We start from the raw sequence: 15,084 nt of genomic DNA on the forward strand, positions 1-15,084 counted from the left end.
TGGCCGACGGGTTCCTCTGAGTGTGTGTGTGTGTGTGTGTGTGTGTGTGTTTAAGGGGGTGGGGGGGGGACGACCTAGGAAGGTGATAGCGTGGTATCTGTTCACCACAGCCGACCTCTGGAGAACACAGCCATGCCAAGGCATCCCCACCCACCACCCACCGACTGCAAGCACTCCAATTCTGTCTTTCCATTTCTACGGCCAATATGGGTCATCTTTTCCTCAGAGTCAGCCCCATCACACACACACAGACACAAACACACGCACACATGCACACATGCGCAGCGTTCTGCTTAGAGGTCCTTAGCCCATCATCCTGACAGGCCTCCAGCCAACTAATATCAAAATGGCCCCGTCCAGATTATGACAGGAAGGGAGGGCAGAAATGCGACTTTAGTGTGGGGGCAGAGCTCCATGTGTGCCCTTAAGTTGACAGAAAGCTCTCGGTATCAGCGTTTCTCTGCAAGCTCCTTATGACAGCACTGACCATGAAACCATATTAACTGTGTTGCAGACGAGGAAGCAGACCTGCACACCCATGTCCAGTGGGGTAAACTCTGCATATTTGCTTATGCGAATGGTGGTAAGTACGACTTCATCACATCCTTTTAAACGGGTTTGTTGATTTTAGATCAATGCAGAAAGTAATGGGTATCTGTATCAGTATAGTAATTGATATTGGTATCTGATATCTGTCTTTACCAATGCATAAAGCTTTGGTAAAGACAGATTAACCATTTCATCTGTTGGAGATTAATTGCTTGTTAATATTTCTCTTCACAACTGGGATAATAAAACTATTTTTGAAATTATTAATTGGGAAATCCCAGTTAGCGTTACTGACGATATCAAACCATACCACGTGTTACAGTAATAACTACTTCATAAGAACATATAGCATATATATAGTGCTACATAGTAAATAACCAAAGCCTGTAATTGTAATCCATCCAATAATTACTGCAATGGAAGTCTGCACGGAGTCTGAGCAGTGGGGAGCTTATTACTTTAATTACATATCGACAGCTTGCACTAATGACTGTGATGAAACGACACGCATGGAAAGGTTAGGGTTCATCATCCGTACCAAACCACAAACATTTTCCTTTGAGCTAACATTGAACTTTTATCATTAAGCATTGTTATTATTTAACATCGACATACGGCAATCAAAGGATTCAGCTTAGCTAAACTGGAACAGTTCTATCAATGTCAATGTTCAAATTGTCCAAGTATTGACCCTTGCAACAGAAAAGATCATTAGCCATAAGAATTACGAACATTCTTAGGGCTCATTAGAAAAGTCGAAAAACAAAGTCTTACTTTTTTTTCTTTTCCAACCAAATTGCAATCCTCATTGAGAAAGTAAAAATGAAGATTAATTCAAATGGAGTCAGGTGTGGATTTGGAGTCAGTCCAGAGGTTAGAAGTCATGAGTTGGATGCAGGTAAATCTAATCCACACAAGACATTGATTGATTCAAGGGACGATTGCAACACTCAACAAACTTGAGTTGGTGATTCAATGATCACTTGGCACTAGAGGTCTTGAGCTGGCAAACATAAACACTCCAAACACCCTTCCCCCTTTCTTGTTTTCCAACTCTCCTCTCACTTCCTACTTTCCACTATCATTTTCCTCCACTTCAGATACCCTGTTAGCTCAGCCACCTCATCCATCCCTGAGTCATGTGTCTTCTGCAGGTTATTTGTGTCAAGTGGGAACAATAAATAATGTGCAGCAACGATCAAAAACATAAGGTTTACTTCGCAAGGATGAGCAAAGATTGTAATTTATTGTGTTGTGCGTTGGGAATGATTCTAGCCTTGTGATGTGAGACTTCCAAACCCACACGTTGACGTTGTTTCTTGCTGAAGATCGGTCTGGCCTTGATTCTGTTGAAATCCTTTTCCAAAGTGAAAAAACGCTAGGCCCCAAGAGAGCTCGGTTGAGTAAATTTCAGTTCATGGTTAACAAGGAGGGCGAAGACTACTGAATTACGGATAGGCCTATAATGGACAAACCCTAGGAAAGTGTAGCATTCTTCAGAGCACTCAAAATAGTTTTGATTGAAACATAGACTGAATTACATTGTAAAAAGTAAGGAGGTCAAATAAGTAAAGCTTTATTTGCAACAAATCCGATGGATTGGGGAAGATGGTTCCGGAGGGTCAGTGATACACAGTGTAGGCGTGATCACCTTTAGTGGCTGGCTGAGATGTGTGGATTGGAATGGTCAAGAAGTGGAATGAATAACAAGGAGATAGGCAAGCTAACTGGGGAAAGGTCAAAAACTGTATTAAATGTAATCAACAGGATTGTGCATTCTAATCTGAATTGTACAGAAAGCCAATGGAAGGATGCAAGGACAAGGGTAATGTGCGGCCAACGGCAAGTTCTCTATAAACGCCTGGTGTCTTCATTTTGAACCAACTTTAGAATACTTTGAGCGGCATGACTGAGTGACGTGTAGAGGGATTTGCAATAATCTAGACGGAAGAAAACGAAAGTGTGAATTAACAGTTCAAGATCGCTAGATTTTTTTGTGATATTTCCTATCTTGTGAAAACTGGACTGGACGAGCCTAATAACATGATGGTCAAAATTTAAATTCAGATCAAAGATGATGCCAAGATTCTAAGCACTAGAATTGATATTAAATGAGATGGACGAATAAACGGATCAACTGCAGTGGCAAAGTTATCAAGTCCAATTACTGTGCCATTTTACAAAAACGGGTTCAAAATCATTTAACATTAGTCACTTGGCCGGGCAGGTTTAGGTCACTTGACCTAAACCATGGAACAGACCCCTCCACCCCTCTGTCCTCAACCCCTCCACCCTCCACCCCTCTGTCCTCAACCCCTCCACCCTCCCCCCCTTTGTCCTCAAACCCTCTACCCTCCAATCCTCTGTCCTCAACCCCTCCACCCTCTACCCTCTACCCATCTGTCCTCGACCGCTCTACCCTCCACCCCTTTACCCTCCCCCCCTCTGTCCTCCGCCCCTCTACCCTCCACCCTCCACCCCTCTACCCCTCTGTCCTCCGCCCCTCTACCCTCCACTCTCTACCCTCCACTCTACCCTCCACCCCTCTACCCTCCACCCCTCTACCCCTCTGTCCTCCGCCCCTCTACCCTCTACCCTCTACCCTCCACTCTCTATCCTCCACTCTCTACCCTCCACTCCTCTACCCTCCACCCCTCAACCCCTCTACCCTCCAGCCCTCTGTCCTCCTCCACTCTACCCTCCACCCCTCTACCCTCCACCCCTCTACCCCTCTGTCCTCCGCCCCTCTACCCTCTACCCTCTACCCTCCACTCTCTACCCTCCACCCCTCTACCCTCCACCCCTCTACCCCTCTGTCCTCCGCCCCTCTACCCTCTACCCTCCACTCTCTACCCTCCACTCCTCTACCCTCCACCCCTCAACCCCTCTACCCTTCAGCCCTCTGTCCTCCACCCCTCTACCCTCCATGCCTCTACCCTCCATGCCTCTACCCCTCACCCCTCGGTCCTCCACCCTCTACCCTCCAGGCTCTACCTTCCACACCGCTACCCTCCACCCCTCTGCCTACATCCCTCTGCCCTCCTACCCGCTACCCAATAGTCCATCCATCCATCCTCACGTCTCTCTCCAAGTATCATCATCCTTGATTCTGTTCCCTTTGGCCCCCGCCGCTCATACGGCGGTGGGAGTCAGGGGATTGTGGGGCTCTGGGGAGCGAGGGCTCTGGCTGAGGCATGGCATTCGTTGGCTCTTTGTCGCAGCAAGGCATTTGGTGAAAACATGTCAAGGGCTCGTCCAGACAGTGTCAGGCGCGTGTGTCAGAGCGCCCCCACAACCAGACAACTCCCAGCATTCCTAGGGCCAGTGGGAGGACAGATATTGCTGCCCCCGCACGCTGATCTCGCTGCAACCCAAGCGCAGCGGCCAGGCAGATTTTGTTACGATTCACTTGATCTGTTGCTTGAAAAACACTGAAGTATACAAATACGGCCTTCTGTGTGAATGCAATGTGAATTTGTGACAGAGAGAGCTTTTGCGGTTGAGGAAACTCATGTATTATGTATTCAGCAATTACGGTAATGTAGTGTGAACAGACTGAACGAGGGAGCAGAGCATGTGAGGCCAGATGAAGATATGCCCTACCCTTTATTTCAAGCTGAGCTCATCTGGATATTTTGGATAGATGGATATATTTTGTGTATATATATGTATATATATATATATATATATATATATATATATATACTTTATATACATTCATTTATATAAATATAGGTATATATATAGATAAAGATAGATATATGCATAAAATGTATGTATATATATATATAGTTGGAAGGATGGATAGATAAAAAAAGTACTCTGTTAAGGAATCTGAGAGTCACAAGGAGGAGGACTGAGACAGTTCAACAGACAGATATAACTTTAGTATCCAACCACAATACACATAAAAGCAAGGTAAGCCTTTAACACCTAGCCAGCCTAATGAAAGGCTGGTGTTGAGTCTGAAATGTGAATCTAATGTGTGATGCCCACACTCGCCGTCGCCAGTTCAATTATTTGTTCATTTAGCTTTTTTTTTTTAATCATCAGCGCCAGATGAGCTACTTTACATTGTCAATTATTTTGCTGCGCTACATTGCACAGGAAATAAATATTCACCATTACAGCTGATGGCAATTAGGTAGCAACTTTTAAGTGTTGGGAGAGGGGAAACCGGAGCGAGGACCAGGATCAACATAGTTAATAAGCCTTGTAGAGCAGAATGTGTCCACTCACTGTTCAGACCTCTGCTCCGTGCTTAATGGTGCCGTTTTTTTTTAGTTTAGGTCCTAAATCACTGCTTTTTATTTGTTGCTATTTAAATGTTCCTGCACATTGCTACAGACAAACAGCAGATGGTGTCTTAAACGTAGCACTGGCCCTGGAATATTTCCCAGAATACGTATGTAGTGGTGTATAGTGGATGTTTCCCGTACAAGCTGGCCTCACCCGGACGTTATGCAACGCTTGTTTAGGCAGCTACGCTCAAGCAAGTTCTGAATCCCTGAGAGAATATGAATGAGTTAACATGTGGATGGTAGTCTGACAACGGGTTTGAGTCATAAAGTACACAATCTTACTTCATAATACCACTTCAGCAGACAGTACAACCCACTCGCTTTTGGACGGAAGTTGATGTTGAGACATCTTGCTGGTAGCCCTTGTCTATTGGATTCAAAACTCCTAGGATACGCTCGAGTACCCCAAAAGAACACCACTCAAAGACTGAAATAGTGATTGCTATTGTTATACTGCACTCCGTCCAGCTGTTGTATTCTTCAGGAAGTTGGTTGTGCAGCAGTTGTTGGTTCTGCAGAATTATTAGTTTTCTAGTTTTGACTAGTTTTGCTCAATTTTGATTCAATCCTCGACTTTTTTGCTGTTAAGTGTCTAAATCACTTAACGACCTGAGTGTCACATGTAATGAATGATAGGGTTGTGTTTAAAAACTTATCTCTAAGACTCATAAAAAGGTTGCAGAACATTAGGCCAGAGCAGAAGTTGGCAAAGGAAGCGCAACATGTTGGAGTTCTGCAGCGAAGCTATGCTGTGTTATTGGCCGACTCCAACCTTTGCCCTTCAACAAATGACACGGCTCCTCATTAGCTTGTTGCCGTGCCGACGTGTTCTCCAGTCGCATCACACCCTCGGTCTTGGAATCAGTGCATTATATTTGGTTCCGTCTCCCTCATCCTCCTCGCCATTTCTTTTGTCCTCAGAGGCAGCCTCTCAAGAGAGTGTTACCCTTCACTTCACCTCATCCGCCTCCTCATTCCTCTTCTCCTCATGAATCTCCTCATCCCTGCTGCTCATCAGCCTCCTATCCCTCATCATCCCCGCTGCTCCTCATTCTCCTCTTCCTCATCATCCCAGCTGCTCCTCATCCTCCTTATCCCCTCTGCTCCTCACCCTCTTCATCCCCTGGTCAACCTCCTGTCACTCTCCGTCCTCCACCTCCTCAGCCTCCTATGCTCTCCAATCACCTGCTACTCCTCCCTCTCTTCCCCCCCCACCGCCTCCTCCAGCATTATATAATTATTTTAGTTTTTATTATTACGTTTATTTGTATTTATACCCTCTGCTCATCACCCCCACCCCCGCCCCAGCCCCCCGGGGCTTCATTGTATCCCCCTGGTCATCCCATCGATGCCCACCTATTGAGGAGAGCAGAGAGAGGAGGGGAGAGCAGAGAGGAGTAGGGAGAGGAGAGAGGAGAGGGAGGAAGGGGCGAGGAGGGTCGACGTTTGCTGCTGAATGAATATGCTGGATGGCTAAAAGGTTATAGTCATCAATTGCGGTCAGGGAAGGAGGGGAGGAGGAGGAGGAGGAGGAAGAAGAAGAGGAAGAATTCTGGTTCAAAGGGAGCGTGGGGCTGCGGGAGGTGTCTTGGATTTAGGTCACCTCAGATTAAGATAAATGGTCGCCTCGGAAGCTGGATCGGTTTCTCTGCACCGGCCGCAGCGCCATTAGAGCACACAGGCACACACACACACACACACATACACACACAAAATAATATGCGTACAGTCACATATACACAAAATAAACATGCACACAAAAAATTATACAAATATATCTACACATACACACACAATATACATACACACACACAAACAATTGAACACACATCCACACACTAACGAATATATCTTAACATACCAAAACATATATATAGACCCACACACACACAACATATAAATATGCACCCACAAACACACATATATTGTTATTAGACTATTAGTAACCTGTTCATTAACTGTTAGTACATTCTCAGACTAATCCTTATTACTGCATTAACATGTTAACTAATGGTTTAATATTGTACCCTTACCACTGTTATCTATATATTGGTACACATATACTTACTTTTTATGCACAATTTTGTGTGAATATATATACTGTAAACACACAAAAAGTAATAAAATATTAACTATAAGGTATGTAACCATATAGCCTAACTATAAAGGTGGCTCATAACTCTCCAATAGGGCTGTCAGGGGCCCAGAGCTGACTCCATGGGCCTGCAGGAGGATATGTCTGGGCCCCTGGGTCACTAGCAGTATTCGAGGCTGCAGGACAAATGGTTAGGGACCTGACCTCCACACGTAAAAGACTATGGAGCAGGGGTCCCAGGATGGCCCTCATGGGCCCGTTATTCACAGGCTTACATGGACACCCTCTCTTTGCTCTGCTATCTCGCTCCTCCTGCTCTTGGTCTACTCTCCCTCTCTATCATTTGTTCTCTCTTCCTCTATCTTCCCCCTTCTCTCTCTCTCTCTCTCTCTCTCTCTCTCTCTCTCTCTCTCTCTCTCTCTCTCTCTCTCTCTCTCTCTCTCTCTCTCTCTCTCTCTCTCTCTCTCTCTCTCTCTCTCTCTCTCTCTCTCTCTCTGCGCTGTGTCTCGCTCCCTCTGTGGAAGATGAAGGCCTCTCTCCAGCTCCCCCTGACTCTCTTCTTTCCCGCTCTCTCTCCCTCTCTCTATCTCATCTCATCTTATCATCTTAAACTCGGTCTCAGTCAACTTGTTTTCTCTTCCGTCTCTCTAGGGGACGTTAGACTCTTTGATTCTTGGAGAAATTCTACACAGGGCGTGATTCCTCACAAAAACAGACACACACACACACACACGCCGACACACACTCACAGTGCAGACAACCATGCACACAGGCACATGCAGCCTCTAAGTGTTTCTTAAACACACAGCAGCGGTGGCGTAGTTTTTAGAGAAAGGTCTTCTCCATGGGGGAACTCCTAAAATGGCAGACAAGACTGCATGAACTTTGAATGGCATTATAGACTCCTGATGGAGCGTGAATGAGTGTGGAAGGGTGTGTACGCACGTGTGTGTGTGTGTGTGTGGGTGTGGGTGTGTGTAAGCAAGGATGCGTGTGTTTGTGTGTGTGTGCATATTTATGTGAGTGTTTGTGTGCAAGCCTGTATGTGTGTGTATATGTGCCTGCGTGTGTGACCGTGTGTGCTTATGTGTGTGGGAGACTGGGTGTATGATGTGTGTGTGAGCAAGCCTTTTGGGGGCCCCTGCCTGGGCTGGAGTGGCTCCTCAGCGGCCCTCCATTGGAAGCTGTGTGATTGAACAGGGACAAATATGACCCTTTCCACCGTCTCATGACTGCTTTTAATTAACTCATTAATTAGGAGAGATACTCCAGAGGTGCAGCTGGGATTCCACTGCAGACAACTGGAGAATACATCTAAGCTGAGAGCATTTCATGTGGAACAGAGCTTGATAATATACTGTCCGCGGTCCTCGCTCATTTATTATGCGTCCATGGTGTGGCTGCTCCATCGGTGAAAACACTCTGGAAGCTAGTTGTTCATGAGACACTCTTTAACACTAATAAATTACTTCCAAACCCCTAATATAGCAGAAAAAGACACCTTATCCCTGGAAGAAACATGTAATGCCTGGATTAGGTGGAGACGTGGAGTTAAGGTATGAAAAGACTTAAACAAACAGCTTATCAGGCACAAGAGAGGGTCTTCTGCCGCGCGATGAGCCGGAATATGACAGAAATCCCTCCGTAAACACTCGGCTTAAGGTAGCCGCTAACGGGTGCCTCCCTTTTCTGACAGGCCCAGTGTCGCCTCAACACACACACGAGCTAGAAGAGTCTCCTCTCTTCTCTCCTCCTATGTTCTCCTCTCTTCTCTCCTCCTATGTTCTCCTCTCTTCTCTCCTCCTATGTTCTCCTCTCTTCTCTCCTCCTATGTTCTCCTCTCCTCCTATGTTCTCCTCTCTTCTCTCCTCCTATGTTCTCCTCTCTCCTCTCCTCCTATGTTCTCCTCTCTTCTCTCCTCCTATGTTCTCCTGCCTTCTCATTACTCCCATTTCCTCCTCTTTTCTTTTCCCTGCTCCCCTTCTGCGTTCACCTCCCTTCTCCTCTATCCTCTCCTTCTATTTTCTCCTCCCTTTTCCTGTCCTCTGATGGTCTCCTCTTTCCTCTCATCCTATGTTTTCTTCACTTCTCTCCTCCTGTGTTATCCTCCCTTCTCCTCTCTCATCTCCTTCTATGTTCTCTTCTCCTTTCTCCTATCCTCTGATTGTCTCCTCTCTTCAACTCTCAACTCTCGTCTTATGGTCACCTCTCTTCTCTCTCCTCTTTTCTTCTATGTTCTCCTCCCTTCTCCTCTCCTATCATCTGATGGTCCCCTCTCTTCTCTTTTCTCTTGACTGATGGTCTCCTCTCTTCTATCTCCAATCGTCCTCTGTTCTCCTCTCCTGCTCTCCTCTCTTCACCTCTCTCCACTCCTCCGATGTATTCCCTTTCTCTCTCCTCTCATGTTCTCCGGTCTTCACCTCTCCTCTCGTCCCATGTTCTACTCTCATCTCCTCTCGTCCTATGTTCTCATCTTTTCCTCTCATCCTATGGTATCCTCTCTTCTCCTATCTCCTCTCCTCCCCTCATCTGTTCTACTACCTCCTCTTCCAAAGGGGCCTAGATTTATAAATGCAATGCTAGGGGGCTTGTTGTGATCTAGGTACAGAGAGAGGGACAGAGAGTGAGTGAGGAGAACCGAATGAAAGAGGGAGAGAGAGTAAGAGGAGAGGTAAAGAGAGGGAAAAAGAGGGGGGAGAATTGAGGAGGGCAATAGAGGGGAAAATAGGAGAGAGGGAGAGGATGGTGACTAGGAGAATGGGAGAGGGAAGGGATATATAGGCTGATAGGGGAGATAGGTGGGGAGAGAGTTATAAACAGGAAGAGAGGAAGAGGGATGCTGAAGTCGGAGAGAGAATGGGTGAGAGTCAGAGACATTGGAAAGGAGTGAGGGAGATAAAGTAACTCTGAGAAGCCTACAGAGAGACAAAGAATTGAACAGAATGGTGAGGTAATGATTGCTGCTAAAGGCTGCTCCACTCAGAGAAACAAACAGAGACTCTGACATCTGGATAACACCACACTGAACCCCCTAATCCTCCAGCAACTTCACCCAAGACATTCTAAACACTATGGTGTGGTGTGTGTGTGTGGGGAGTGTGTGTGTTCGGGGGGGGGGGGGGGGTTACGTCTGCATGTGTGGGTGTGTGTGAGGTGTATGGCCTGTTTGTGTGTGTGTGTTGGTGTGTCACTGTGTTCGTCAACATTGGTAAAAATGAGGCCCTTGGGCATTCATAAACATAGCGATACAGAGCTCAGGGCCAACGTTAGATATTGGATATGTTAAAGTTTATCTCGCCTCAAAGCTCTGCCGTCTCTTTCCTTCCTGCATTTTCTCAGCTTTTGCATATTCCACTGCCGCAAGTATTGATAGTTAGAGATTTCAAGGAACAATGGAAAGTAGAAATGTGCAATTCATTCTCGTCAATTAACATATCTGCAGCGCCTAATGAGGAAATGACTGCCTTACAATCGATTCCAAAGACTGCGCTCCAAACTTAACGTTAAGCCAAAGCTATTCTTGGTTCGGTAAATACCGGATCGCTGGTGATATCAGCAATGTCCATCAATTCCCAGAATCACTGATGCATTCTGCACACGAAAATGGGACTTTATGTTGATTAGCATGCTTAACTATCTTCAGATGCACCCCAGACACACAAACCTAACAATGGAAAGTAGCAACGACAAACAAATATGTTAACACAGAAGAAAATAAGCATAAAACACCAAGGATACAGGCCTGTTGTGCAAAGCTAAGGGCTGGAACATTCTCCACTATATCTAGCGCTGCGGCACATTGTCATTAAGTGTGCTTATTTTTCATACCTTCTGTGAAATTTACCCCAGCATGGAAGCTCTTGAAAATTGGTATGGTGGCAGGGTGCACAGTTTTGCATACAGCGCTGGAAATGAGAGACCATTAGAGTTAGCGGTGGTGGGGAATGGAAAGAGCTAGGCCATCAAGACATAACACTGGATAGGCAGGAGAACAGCCACACGCGGAGGCGTGTGCCATCAATCAGGTGCTGGAAGCTAAAACACCTTTCTGTGAGGAATACGAATGAAATGGTACAGGAATACCGGGGGTTTGGACAGAATAAAAGCATATCAGGCATGCTGTAATGACAATCTTGTTGTGCCATTGCGATGGACTGATTCATATGTTCTGGTTCATGCTTCCACCCTCGGCGGAGTGCTGGCCTGGGAAGACGTTTGAACATGCAATTCTATAAAAGTGCTGTGTAGATACACTTGACTTCAATGAAACATCTGCAGTGCATCAGCAGCAGGCTTTTAAAATAAATGTAAGTGTAAACCACTACAGCGATACCTAACCCATTGATAACAACATGGAGGTAGTGCTCGTTGTGAGATTTTAATTTCAAAGCAGGAGGAGAGAAAACATCCAAACGAGCAGTCCTACACAAAGGCACTACTTCAAACCTAGATTGTTCAGGCTAACCTCGGGCCCAGCATGCAGAAAAAGATATCTTCTACCCCAACCCTAACAAAGTCTCACCCTGCTCATTCAGTTATGTGTTAATCGTTTCATTCATTTTCACATTGTTCCTGTTTTACCCTGTCTTACTCACACCTCCTCCCATATGCGTTGATTACGCCGGGTACGATTGGGACGCGTCCCCACCAGATTTCGTCAAGATAAATTTTGTACCCACCACTTACCCAGCTGTCAATTATTTTTGTTCATTACACGGCTCTTCTCAATGCAGTGGAATGCTCACATCCAGCATATTTGACCGCTGTCAAGGAAAGTGTTCCTTTTTGCCACTGATTCACGTCATCTGTATCACTCCACAGTCTGGTAACTTATCAACCCCAGCGTATTCGGTTGCTAAGTGACTGCAACGACTTTGGCGAACTACTGCTGATCAACGCTACGAATGATAACAAATACATTGGAAAAAGACACACTGTGTGAAGTTATTTTTTCAATTTGGCAAGTAGCCATTACTAATAATACCAATACTCTTTGGCTGGGATGATGAGGCATCAGACAATCAAATCATTTTAGCCTGGATACATAGGTATAAAGCACCAGAGCAGGTTTCTAGTACCATGGACAGTATCAGAACGATAACCTGTTGAACCAAATGGATGTGGTAGGCTACACCAGGGGTTGCATCTGCAGACCACTGCCACATAAATAAAACTAAGATGCAATATTTATTGCTTAAGATTTGCTGGTGCTGTGGCGAGGTCTTTTGTGTTTCTTGCAATCAAGTGGTCGCTTGTTTTGACTTGCAATTGATAGTCGGTGGAGTCAGTCTCTTGTTGACACAAAGTGACTTTTGGTCATTCTTGCTTTGATTGAATTCTGGAATAATTGTGGGGGGGAGTGCATGTGTTTTGGTCAGAATGCCTGATGTAGGCTAGTTTTGATGGAATGCGTGTTGTGAATTAAGAACAGCCAGCTCAAGATGTGATACAGCGTTTAGCTGTGCAACAAATATTTTTTTCTTTTTCAATCTTGACGACTTTTGTAGTGCTGTGTGTAGCCACACGTTTGGCCCTTCTGAATTTAAACACAGTTATTTTCCTTTCCTAGCTCCTCTTGTTTATGTTGTTAGCTTAGCCATGTCATGTCACGTTGTCGACATTGGATACATGGAGCAGAACATAGTGGGTCAAATGTCCGATGCTTTTTGGAAACGTTTACTTCATAAAACGTGCCAGACAGATTTTCTATACATTTTATTCCTTAGTAATTAGCTACATGGGTATGCCGTCTTTCAGAACCTTTCATTACCGGCAATAAATAGAGAAAAAAGAGTGCATCCTCATTGTACCCAGCACTTCTGAAAATGCACTTCCAAATGCGTCTCTGTCCCCAGCACATTTCAAACCAAACTGACGCCCATGCCTCCTCCCATTCCAGATACTTCACTGTCCTACTGCCCTTGTGTTACCCATCTCTGTGATTGCCCTCCCTCACCTTGATTTTTTTCACATGTCCCTCATTATCATTCCTCTCCTGGTGTATTTAGTTAGCGTGTCTCCCTCAGTGCCAGTTCGGCTTTGTTCCTTGTATCAAGCATCACAGCATTTCCGAAGAGATTATTCCGGTTTTGCCCCTGAGTCATGCAACTGACTCCTTTTTTCCATGTTGTTCCACCAGTCGGTACAGTGAAAACAGGCCGTTACAATGGACTCAGCCCACTCTGAATGTAAGCATACTGCTTAACGAGCCTAAGGGAAGCAGATCAACCCCATGATGAAGAACAACTCTACTCATTCTACCAAAGGGTGTGGCCAGGTTGGCCTCCATCTGAGGCCAGGTTTGTCATTTGAGTGACCAATTCCAGCAGCTTTTGGCAAGTCTGGCAGCTCCTATTCCAGCCTCATATTTCCAGAAAGGAACGTTTACATGAGGACTCTGGGAATTGCCGGTCCTTCATGGTCCAGTGCAGGCTACATTGTGAGTTACAGACGCTTTCTTTTCAGAAAGAACGCGTCAAGGGAGCTTATGATATCTCCCACCTCACTGGCAGAGCTGAAGCATGGCCTATGGCCGAGTGGGACTTGAATTCTCCAGTATGTTTATCTCGGGAGATGTTCACTGACACTCTCCGCAAGATCTTTGATCACACGACCCCGGGTCATGAGGCCGCAAGAGCACTGATGTGTCTGCACCAAGGCAGCTGCCAGGTTAATTATTCTTCCTAGCCATGAAGATTGACACTCCCTCTCTCCAGGAGAGAGAGGGAGTGAGGGAGATCCAGGGCGGTTGATTTGCCTCACGTCCATAGAGGGTCGTTTATCTGCCAATCACGCTTCTTTGTGGTGCATGTCTCCTTGGTGCTTCCCAACGGCCAACTCATCAGCTCCTGAGGAGCCTAGGCAAGGGATGTTCATCCAGCTGTCTCCCTTGTATTTCCGACCCAGAGCCTCATGCCCCACAGTTACTGCTCCTCCTGAGTCACTTCCTGCCTCACCCCTCCAACATCATCAGACTCCAGCGTCCCCGACCTCTTCGGGTTTCCAGCTACCTCTAGGAGGCGTTCAGCAAGGGTTGTGCAAAATCTCTCTCTACTCAACGACCTTATGACTGTGCCATAGACTTTCCTTACAGATGGCATCATTCGTCCATTCTCTTCCCCGGAAGAAGTCTGGCTTTTTTGACAATGAGGATAAGACACTGTGTCCTTGCATTGACAAATGAGGTCTGAATGACTTTACTATCAAGAACCCTTCATCGTAATGCATCTCCTCTACTTTCAAGCCTTTGCAAGATGCCAAGCTATTTACAAAGCTAGACCTTAAAATGCTTATCATATCAGGAAAGGACAAGGGAGGGGGTTCATTGGGGAACCCCTTTCAAGACTCCCAGTGGTTATTATCAGTACCTTGTAATGCTTATTGGCCTTACCAATGCTCCAGCTTTGTTTTAGGGTCTGGTGAATGAAATTCTCTTAGACTTTCTGAACCGGTTCGTCTTATTTTATCTAAATGATATCATCACCTTCTAAACCTCGAGTAAGTTTAGCGCATTCTTTGCTCTGCTAATTTCTACAAACTATTTATACGACATTTTAGCACCGTTGCCGCCCTGATGCATGTCCCCCCCTAAGGTCCAGTTAAAGTGGTCTCACCAGGCTGATCTTGTGTTCGAAAGGCTGACAGAGAGTTCACCTAGGCACCCTGCAGTTCCTTGTGGAGGTTGATGCCTCAGATTTCAAAGTGGACCTGCTGGAGCGGGTTTTTGTCTTATGTTTGCCTTTGTATTAAAACAATTCCATACCGCTCAGCTCTTGACCAGGACTTCCTGAAAGAAGAGATATTATATCTTTATGGGACCTTCCTGGTAATATAGGATAAAAAAAAAAAAATACCTGTACTATTCCTGTTACCCTGGAGTATGGAATAGACGCAGTTTGTTGTCAAGCAACCTGGTGGTCGGCCATGTAGAAGGTGGATGGGGAATATGTGGATGCCTGTCCTGTGTGTGCCCGGAAAAAGGACTCCCTAAGCCCACCCCTACCTGTGCCTCATACATAGCCTGGCTATGCATCTGATATCTCCCCCTTTCATTAAGCTTATGGTTAGTTCCTCAGAAGCTCGGGCCCGTACAAGAAGATTGCTTACCGGCGGCGAACCACGGCCCCTAACTACCATCAC

Source organism: Gadus chalcogrammus, chromosome 14, assembly GCF_026213295.1.
Source record: "Gadus chalcogrammus isolate NIFS_2021 chromosome 14, NIFS_Gcha_1.0, whole genome shotgun sequence".
Lineage (NCBI taxonomy): Eukaryota > Metazoa > Chordata > Actinopteri > Gadiformes > Gadidae > Gadus > Gadus chalcogrammus.